This window comes from Mytilus galloprovincialis, chromosome 8 (assembly GCF_965363235.1).
Source record: "Mytilus galloprovincialis chromosome 8, xbMytGall1.hap1.1, whole genome shotgun sequence".
Taxonomy (NCBI): domain Eukaryota; kingdom Metazoa; phylum Mollusca; class Bivalvia; order Mytilida; family Mytilidae; genus Mytilus; species Mytilus galloprovincialis.
Genome location: NC_134845.1, coordinates 19064510 through 19075477, shown reverse-complemented (window position 1 = coordinate 19075477; position 10968 = coordinate 19064510). Strand labels below are relative to the sequence as shown.

Genomic DNA, 10968 nt, shown 5'->3' with positions numbered 1-10968 from the left:
ACAAAGAGAAGTTAGTTTGATATAGTTCAAAATCAGTTTGTAAGTATGTTATTTGATGTATCATACTAGTATAACAATTAAAATTTAATAGAATTGTGTTAGTAATTAGATAATAAATTGTATTAATTAGCTATGTCGGTATTTCTTCTAAATCAAACTATAAAACAAATAAATGGTATACGTTAAGTTGCCCAAAACTAAAAGGTTGTAAATGAACTTGGTGACTAATATCTTTACTTTTGCATATGAATAGAATATAAAAAATTGAAATTACAACTACAAACGATAACACATTTAACAGTATCCGATCAGAATTACAAAAACAACATCATAACTATATAAATTAATGCTGGATAGCAAAGTATAAAATGTTCCGTTAGAAAAATCTGTAAGAAACTTTATTTGCAGCGATTTATATAATGAAGAAGTACAATATTCGAGATACACTAGGGGACATGTTCTTGGATGAGCCAATTCAACTGTTAATTTTCTCCTTTGTATCTATCTATGTTTCAGTCATATAGTAGTCATTATTAGCCTTACTGTTTTTCTAATGGATTTTGTATATTTCAGTGTCACATTGGAAAGTCTAGAAACAAATTTTTTTTCAGAATAACAATACTCCGTTTCTTTCATTTTACGGTCGTGTTTTGTCAGTTCGTTTTCGATTGGGTCTACTTTTCTATTATAAAAATATCAATTATACCAAACTCCAAGACAAATTCAAGGGGAAGCATACAACATTGCCAAAATAAACGCTATGAATCATCGGAACAATTGAAAACAACTGCCATATAACCGACATCGTACATGCGTTTTCCGAGAAAAAGGGTGAGTTAAACACGAAAAATATTTAAAATTTAATACGAAATTCCTGTTTATTTCAATTTCAACCCTTAAGAAAGTATCAACATGATAAGGTTTTAATAATTCAGCAACGGTGATGTAAATTGTTATGTTTTGGATTCTATACAAAGTCAAGTCAAAACTATGAGTAAATTCGAGCTAAAACACATAAAGCGAAAGGAAAAAATTCTGTTACTTTCCAGACTTTATACAGGAGATAACGATGATTAATCCTGGTTTGTTTTATAGCTAACAAAACATCTCAAAATGTCCCAAAATAGGGTATCACATATAACAAAGAAAAAAACAAAATGGAATGTAGACAAAGCACATAAGCAAAAATAGAGGCCTAGAATTTAAAAATAATACTACCACAATAGCACAAAAGTGGGATGTATTATTACGTTGCAATGCCAAAAAGATGTTACCAACAATGAACACACCAGTAAAGTTTACAAATATACAATGACAAAAAGAATATTATAACATGTAATAAACATTATAAACAATTCAGCGTCAACAAAACACTTCAAACGAACTCAGTTTTTGTCACAGCTTAGTTCAACTAGTTTTCTCTCTAGCTTTGAAAGACATGCCTGTCTGTTCTTCATAACGATTTTGCTTATTTCGCTTAAGGCAGTTTGGCAATTGTCATTCAGCTGTTCTCTCTTCTCACTGAAGTTTGTTTGTTCAGTTTTGGGATCTAAAGCTGCAAGCCCGCATAATGCATTCATCTGATCAAGTAAATGATTTTCCGATAATTCCACGTAAGTTGATGCTATTTTATGAACTGCATACGATATTGTACTTACTTTTAATACACTTTCATGAACAAGTTCACGCGTTAAACATGTTAAAGCAGGCAAAACATCATTCTTCAATTTCAGTTTTGCACCTATATTTGAATGTTCGATCAAGGTATTAAGATTTACACGAAATTTCATTTTCATCATTTTTGATATCGATTTAAAAAATCTCACCATTTTACCCCATTCTTCACGAACATTTTGTATGGCTTCAATACCTTTCATTAAAGTTTTTCTGATTTCTTCAAAGTCGACCTTTTCTACTTTAAATTTAGCTAAGTCTTTTAGGGTATCTTCCATTCGAGCATTATTTCTTCTAAGACTTTGAAACATTTCTTCCTGTTTTTTTCTTGAACCTTGCAACATATCTTGTGTAGAATCGACTTTAATGTGAGCTTTTATTAATTCGTTATGCACTAAACTAGAACTAAACATTGATGTGTGCGAACTCATACGAGGACTTCTGCTAAATAAAAAAGAATCTGCTTCAGTAACAAATCGTTCTGAAATAAGTAATGTATCTTCTACTTCCATTATCAATGCTTTTATTCTGTCATCATTTAGTTGAAAATCTTTGTGTATCGCTATCAGTTGCTCACACAGTCGTATCGAATCTTCACAAATTTGTATGGCTCTCCTATGAACTTCGGTTGGCATTTCATCTCTCTTCATGTTTCTTAGACTTAATTTAAGACTCTCCTTTGCAGAGTGCACCGACTCAATTTCGTTCCAGTTCAGTGTTTTATCCCCTATACCAAGGCGAGATGTCGCGACATCTACTAATGTATGCACATGTCTATTTATTTCCGTAGCAAATCTGTAGGCTCGTTTGTTTGCTGGATCTTCTGGTGTTTCTGCTTCTTCTCTTGTCCAAGGGCCACGAATAATTGTTTTGGCTACACCCATAAATCCATCAACAAGAGATAACCCAAGCACTTTCATACTAGATGGCATTTCACCCAATGCTTCTTCGAAATCATTTTGCATGTCTTTAATTTCTCTCTTCATATCCTCTATCTCTTTTTTCATTTTTTCCCTTTCTGACATTGAGCTTTCCTGCTCTATTTCACTTGATTTGATCGCCGTTTCGGTATCCCTATACTTTTCTTCATATACTCCTTTAGCAATTGTGCTTGATTCATTCAGTTCGTTGGTTGTCTTCATGAATAAATCAAAGCTGCTTTCGGTATTTTCCGAAAGTTCGACACATTCATCTGCAACTTGTTCTATTTTCTTCAATGTCATAGGGACAAGCAATTCAACTTCGTCATTCGTTCCAACATCCATTATTTTAAGTAATGTCTGAACGTGACTGTCAAGGTTAGAAGTGTGTAACCTTATGCTATCCATATTGATATGGGCGTCATTAAAAGCATCTGATCCTAGATTACTTAATTGAACCAACGATGCTCTAAAGGAATTAGGATATTTCAAATACTTAAAACCGTCTTTAGGAGCATTTTCAAGTAATGTGAAATCACTTTCTGTAGCGACATAAGGTTACCAATTAATGCAATAGATGTAGGTGCTGATGTCAGTAGGATGTCCAAGTTTGAGTAAGGTGTAATCTCATTTTCTGCTATTTCCTTGGCTTGTTTTCTTATATCTTTTTTATCGCATGTATCTGCTTTCGATGGAAAACTCCCGTAAATCCTATAACCATTATAACATGTTTAAATAATTAATTATATTAAACAGCCATAAACAATTTCACCTATTCAAAATACAATGCAATACAAAACGCAACTTTTTCCTCAACGATAGCCATATCAATAAAATAAATTCTTCATTCATTAAAAATATTTAAAAAAAAGTTAATATGATGGAACTTCAATGCTGACATAGACAGGGTGTGCTATGTGATTGCAATACCTCACATAACTTTTAATGGCCAATCACCCTTAAAATGAATGCGTTTGGAAAAAAAGAGAATTAAATGTACATCAATTGGATATCCTGATCTCATTTGTTTTCATTATAAATGAATATCTATAATATAAAATAATTCGTTAATCAGTTCACAGGAACACACGAGAACGACATGAACATCTTCTTTATCAAATAAGACTACCATTTTGTTATCGAAAACACCATATAAACCATTTGAACAAAATGTGTTGTACAGTTCGCAATTTGTTGACATACGTAACCAAATGTATAACCTGGAATGCTTGATAGTTAAAGCCGGGGAATACATATCATTGGCATTATGTTTGATCCAGGATAAGACTTTCAACTAAGTTTTTGATTGTAACAACTCTTCGTAAACTATCTAGACTTTTATCTATATATTCATTGCCAATCTTTATCCGGCACACATAGGAACTTGAAGTGCTTTTTGCAGACTGGCTATACCCCAATAAATAAAAGTTTACACAATAATACTGTATCTAGACATTAAAGATACCAAGCTTATACGTTTGTACAGCAGAAGCCCGTTTAGTCATCGTAAGACTCATCAGTTAAAAATGATAAAAATACTTCTATTTCTATATTGTTTATATCTATATTAAATTTTATTTTGTTTTGTTAAAGATTGTATAATGTTTTCTGAACATGTTTTTTTCTTAATTTATATTCATTGATTGTTAATGCCCTACATGGTACATGATTTGGTTGTTTTGTTTAATCACTTAGAATGTGAAAAGGATAGAAATGAAGATCGTATATTAATTCACGATACAAAATTCCATTTACGTTCATGAAGAAAAGAACGGTTATCAGTTTCGTTTTTTTTTTGCTTTTAAACAAGGGAATGTACTATATCATTTCGGTCTTTATCAATTTATTCAGCTTGATATGTCACTGTTATAAATCATAGTCGACATTGCTAATATCAACGATATCTACATCGGGTTTTCCATTGGTTTTGTCATAGAATAAAATAGCTATTTCGCTATTATACGTTTGTATATTTTCATCGATATTGGTTCGATATCAAGTCGACATCATCGACATCGACATCATGATTGGTTTGGACATGACTGAACCTTACGCATGAAAACCTGGATCGTGGCTATGTGTATTCAATTCCATTATTTAATAACACAGATTGCTCGCTCTGCTATCGAATGTCGAGGGTTCTGTCCGGCTACGACTGTGATAAAGCTTAGGTTGCTAATATTGGCGTTGAACACAAACAAACAATCAAATGTAATTGTCTGGTTTTTATTATTCGTATGCGTTAAAATCTAACCACATGCGTATCAGTGCGTATCGGCATTGATATTTATGATAAGGTTTTAGCATTTCTGGTGAAGGTGATCATAGAAAACCGCCTCAGACACACGATATTTATAAAGTGATAATTAGTATACGATTTATACATCTCTTAAACTGAAATACTTAAATAGGATTGGTCCCTTACAGTTATTTCCTTTGGTTTACAAGTAAATAAAAACATGTTGCCGAAACTTCATTTTGCAATAACCCATGAAAACATTATGTCGATGTAATTTTGATCTATTCATGTGCGATCTGCAAGCATTGGATCAATTGAAATTTAGAAAAGTACAGAGCAGTTATTCATATGGTTATGCATTATAAAAAAAATATCATAAAGCTTGAAAAAATATATGACACATACTTTTCCTAGAAATATCATAAATGATTTCACAGCAGTAGCGTGACAGAACATGACGTGATACTAATGTAAACTCTAAAGCTGAGGGTGATTCAGTTACATGTACTCTTTAACTAGAACTGATAACATCTCATTTAAATGAAATATGAGATACAGTAGTTGTTTCATTTCGATTCTTAAGCATAAATTGGGCAATTATTGATTTCAACAAGTCAATACTTGGGCTTATGGAGAACTAACATATATTGGGAGGGTTGTCGTTATTAAGACTTTAGCACTTCCCATTTTGGTTCAAGTTCTGACTGTCCTTCCTAACCCCCCAGAAGGGGTTTTGAAGGAGATTCAGAATATATTTTTTAACTTCTTATTGAAAGGAAAACCTGATAAAGTGAAAAGGGCAGTGATAATGTCCGAACACTGTGATGGTGGTTTTAAGATGCCTAATATTTATTATTTTTGCTATAGTGTAAAAATGTCTTGGCTGTATAAATTATTAGATCCCCAAAATTACTCTCCTTGGAAAGTCTTGCTACTAAGTTATATACAAAAATTTGGGGGGGGGGACAAGATTTTACACTTAAGTCAAGAAGGTTTACTTTATTTAGCAGAAAAAGTAAATCCATTTTGGCATGATATCCTGGTAAATTTTTCCAAGTTAAAAAATAAGCTTCAAGCTGAAAACAATACTGAAATTTTGACCCAGTCCATATGGCTGAATCCGAACATCAAAATGGATGGCAAGATGATTTTGAGGTTCAAATATGTTACAAGTAGTATATTCTTCATTAATGATCTGATGTCAGATAATAATACATTATTCTCATATGATGAATTTAAAAATAAGTATGATATCAGTACTAATTTTGTAGAATTTTATAGTATTTTAAGTGCGATTTCAAATAGATGGAAAAGTATAATAGAAGGTAGTTCAAAACTGGAAATTATTGAAAATAAATTAATAGATAAAGTTAAAAAGGAACCAAAATCTTGTAAATTTTTCTATACATTATTTTTGGAGGATAATAAAGTATTATCTTTATCTTCCCGTGAAAAATGGGAAAGAGATTTAAATATGCAGATTGAGGATTGGAATGCTATTTATTCCATGCCCTTCATTATAACCAGAAACTCTTTTTTGCAAAACTTTCAATTTAAGATTGTTCATAGGATTCTACCATGTAATTCATTTTTATTGAAATGTAAATTAAAAGAAACTGAACTTTGTACTTTTTGTTCAGAATTTAAAGAAAATATTTTTCACATTTTTTGGGAATGTAATGTATCGCAAAACTTCTGGCTATCCGTTATAGATTTGATTAAAAATTATGGCATTCTCCTGCCTTTCAGTGCAAAAGAAGTTATGTTAGGTGTGTCTGAGGATTTTGTTAACAGTAAAACAGTTAACGATATTTTGTTGTAATTCAAATACTATATATACAAATGTAGATGTAAAACATATCCCCCACAAAATATGGTGGGGTAGAATATTTAAAATATTGGATTAATATAGAAAAATACTCTGTTTGTTTCTTAACCCCTGTACAAAAAGTAAAAATGGATCAGAAATGGCATATGTTAGAAGCAGCTTTTATTTAATTTATTGATTAATTAACAAAATCTTTTTGTAATATTTATATATATATATATATATATATATATCTTATTATATCCATATGACTTAATTGATTTATCAAGTATTACTTTATTTTTAAAATGTGTATCGAATACTGTAGTATGTAATTTCACATGTTTCATCATCAAAAATTAAATAATTACAAAAAAAAGAGTCAATATGGGGGGATTACTCCTTAGTAACAACATGTCAACTGTGAATTTGATTGTAAATAGAAGCTTATGACCAATATTGTTAAAATTGTAAGCGTTAAGAAAAATGATTACATACATTTCTTCTAGAGTGCATTGATGTGCTTATTATATTACGTGTGTGAGTTTATTCAATTTTCAATTATAGTCCTTTTAACGCGTTTGAATATTTCAAATTTCTTTACTGTAGAAGTCAAATGTAACAATTATAATTTTAAATTTTGCGTTATCTAAAAATTAAAAAGAATATCTGCAAAATAAGAAATTTATACCTTACCTGTATATTGGAGTAATGATGAAAACTGCAATAATGTGAAAGAAAACTTTCACATACATTTTTCTGAAACAAAGTGTACAAAAAATTTATTCAAAGAACATGAATTGAAAAAAAATAAAAGAATAAGGATTTTTCTTGTTGTCTTCGAGAAGCTTTTGTTTTAATTCTGCAAAATCAAGTCGGCCAATAGTGGTTCACTATTAGTAACCATTGGAATACCGAAAGTCACCTGAAATTTAATCCACCACTCTCTACATAAAAACAAAGCTGTACCAGGTCAGGAATGTGACAGTTGTTTTCCATTCATTTGATATTTTTGAGCTTTGTGTTGACATTCTATAACGGAATTCCCTTTGAGTTTGGTATTTTTGTAAGTTAACTTTTTTGTCCACTAACACAACATACATGTTGTCAATCAAAATATCCAGCAGTTCGAGGATATCATAGAATCATATTCAAAACAGTGGGGCTGTGGCCATTGATTGACGACATAAAGTATCCCATTGACTGGGACAGATTAGGTGAACGTTTGTCTGTAGCGACCACTGTTCACTTCTTACTTATTATATAATTTAACTGTGGGGCCACTAAAGGTTCTCAACGCCTTTAATAATAAAATAATTCGAAAAATTAATAAGGAATAACCTTTCTGTTTTGATTTCTATTATTGATATAAATCAAAACATCGTGTTATTCCTGATTAGTTTTTCAAATTACTTTATTTAGGTGTTGAGAACCTTGGGTGACCCACAGTTTAAGTGTCTTTAACAAGTATATAGTGAGCAGTGATCGTTACCGACAAACGTCCACATAATCTGCTCCAGTCAATGGGATAATTTAGGTCGTGTCAATCAATGGTCACAGCCACACTGTTTTGAATATGATTATATTAGGTGTGTTTACTATGGGAATCAGTGCAGTTTAAAAAAAATATAATATTTTGCTTTGTTTATCACCTTCATTGATCGTCAATGTTTTTTTAAATAAAATTTTGCAAACAGAATAGTTTTTCAATTGAAATTAAATGCTTTTACTTTTACTTTCGTTTCTTAGAATTTCAAAAATCCGAGGCTTTCACTATCACAGTTATTCATGTTATTAGATAAAACATGGATTTGTATGTAGAGTCTATATAGGTTCTTTGATAAACTACAAAACTTTTTGTATGCATTTTAAAATTAAATCGACTCACCTATATTATGAAAGTAGAATGAATAATTCAAATGCAATCTTGAAATATTAAGGTATAAGTGCACATGTTAATATTCAATACACAATCGTTACCGTTAACTACATAATAGTGCAATATCAAAGTGATTTCTATTTATAGATGACATATTTGATTTTCGGAAAACGGTCTTAATCATGCTAACATGACGAATTAAGTCAAATAGATTGAAGGAAATAAAAATGATAAAATACACAATTCAATATATCTTTGTTTAACCCTTTTTATTGTTTTGTATTGAATCTGATATGATTTACATATATGCTATCATTTTATGTTCATATTTTTGATTGTCATGATTAATGTTGGTTTCCAGAATTTGCATTTCAAATCAGTAGAATCTTTGACTTTGACTTATTTTATTGAAATTTACCTACTAGTTTGTTTACTTTCTGGAAGGATAATTATTTGTTGACAGTCGAACATAGTAAAGGTGATCTAATCTCTGACTACATTTTAAAATTGTGAAAGAACTAAACACATGTTATCATTATTGTGATCATTGGATTATTAAAGAAATAATTGTTGTGCATTGACATCTCATTTGAGAGAACACACATTAAAAATTAGAAAGGGCTAACAAATATGTAAAAACGATAATATATAATATAAAATAGTTAAGTAAAATGCCTGCCATGAAATGTGCTTGCCTTAGTTATGGATTTAATTCCTGCGCGAAAGGGAAATGCATGAAATTCCATGATAGACAACAATCGAATTAAAATGTAGATCTATCACAACCAGGCGCGTAGCTCCCTATACGCTAACACGCTAATGCCCTATCTTCCTCTGTCAAGGAAAAGATATTACCATGATGCGCAAATGGTTACATATATCCAAGTTTATATAGTCATAATGCATGTTCATCTTTAATATTACAAGTGAGAAGTAAAAAATAAGTGTCAAAATAGTTGCTTGTCAGGGTGCGAAATAAAGTTACATACTACGTTCTAATCCTTTTTGCGGGGTCTTCATATAAGCAAGGAACTCATCAAAAGAAATGACAAATATATATGTGTCATATGACTTTTTTTATACAATGATAGAAAAAACACGGATTTCAATAAACAAAGACCGTAACAGGACACACATCTCGGAAAAAGAAAGACATTAAAGGCTGAACACAGGGCCACATTTATTTAGCGTCCTTCCAGAATGGGACACAGTTTTGAACAGGTACATACATTTGACTCTTTCATGAATACTCATTTAGATACATATTCGCTTTAAAATTGGTAATTTTCATGAGTTATATATACCATAGTCAAATAAACATTTAAAAAAAAAGTTAACAAAAACGGAAACTCTTCCTTGTATATATGAAATGAGGACAATCAAAGAGATATTTTACCTCAATAGATTTTCTTATAGACGGGAGAACATTCCAATTTAATAAGTGTCTAGTGGCCTCTTATAAATAGATAATTTGTTGGTATAAATGCATGTAAGCGACCCCAATCCGTGATCGATTAGCAGTCGCATCTCCACTAAGGTCACCCTTATAGTTATTGATTGCAAGCAACAGTTCACTGATACGTCACATTCGGCGAAGACAAAATCGATAATAGTATGATGACTGTGACAAATGGAACAATGTTTTCTTCTGGCACTTAATGGTGATTCAAATAATTCTGGCATTCTTAAATCTTTCAAAGGAATGACTTTATCAATTCGAACCCTTTGTTCAATAACTTCTTCGTGATCAGCTAATACCCTATCTTCCTCTGTCAAGGAAAAGATATTACTAGGATGCGCAAATGATTAAATATATCCTAGTATATATAGTCATAATGCATGTTCATCTTTAATCTTACAAGTGAGAAGTAAAAAGTTCACAATGAGGAAATTGAAATTGCCCCTTTTGTATCGTTCATTAAGAACTGATCTTTGTTATGCAAGTCAAAATTTAATATAGACGTCTGTGTTTTTGTTACCTTTTATTTCAAATACAATTGGAATGGATGTGATCAACAGTCATTTATATAGTTGAACAAACATCAAGCTTTGTTATTTTTTGTGAGAAATTCATGTTTGAAGCCAGATTTATAAAAAATTAAGGAAAACATGGTAAGAAGCGGAATTTAATTATCTTGCTGACTTTAGTTTCAAATTTTCTGATTCACATAGTTCCCAGATTAGTTATTTTTTGCTTTGAAAACTCTTAAACAATGTTTGTTTGCTTATAGATATTCAATAATTTTAAATAATGAATTGAAGAAACGTTTGGTTAACCAAGAATACAGCATTGTTTTGTATAAACATTTATATAATTTTAATATCTTGAAAAGAGAACAGGAACATTGATATTTTTGTCCTCAAATAATTTGCAGATTTTCTAAGAAAAAAGTGATTAAAAATAATATTAACTAGCAGATAAAATAATCGTACACTGTTATCTGATGGA

General features: G+C 30.7%; 1 protein-coding gene across 1 annotated transcript in view; it reads right to left on the bottom strand.

Moving 5' to 3' along the window:
* Positions 1-1224: 1224 nt before the first annotated feature.
* Positions 1225-10968, bottom strand: part of LOC143085253 (uncharacterized) — a 52652-nt gene continuing 42908 nt past the window's right edge. The window contains exons 2-3 of the transcript XR_012981284.1: positions 7337-7399; positions 1225-3305 (exon numbers count right to left, since the gene is read on the bottom strand). The gene's annotated coding sequence lies outside the window, so the exon portion shown is untranslated. The remainder of the gene's footprint in view (positions 3306-7336; positions 7400-10968) is intronic.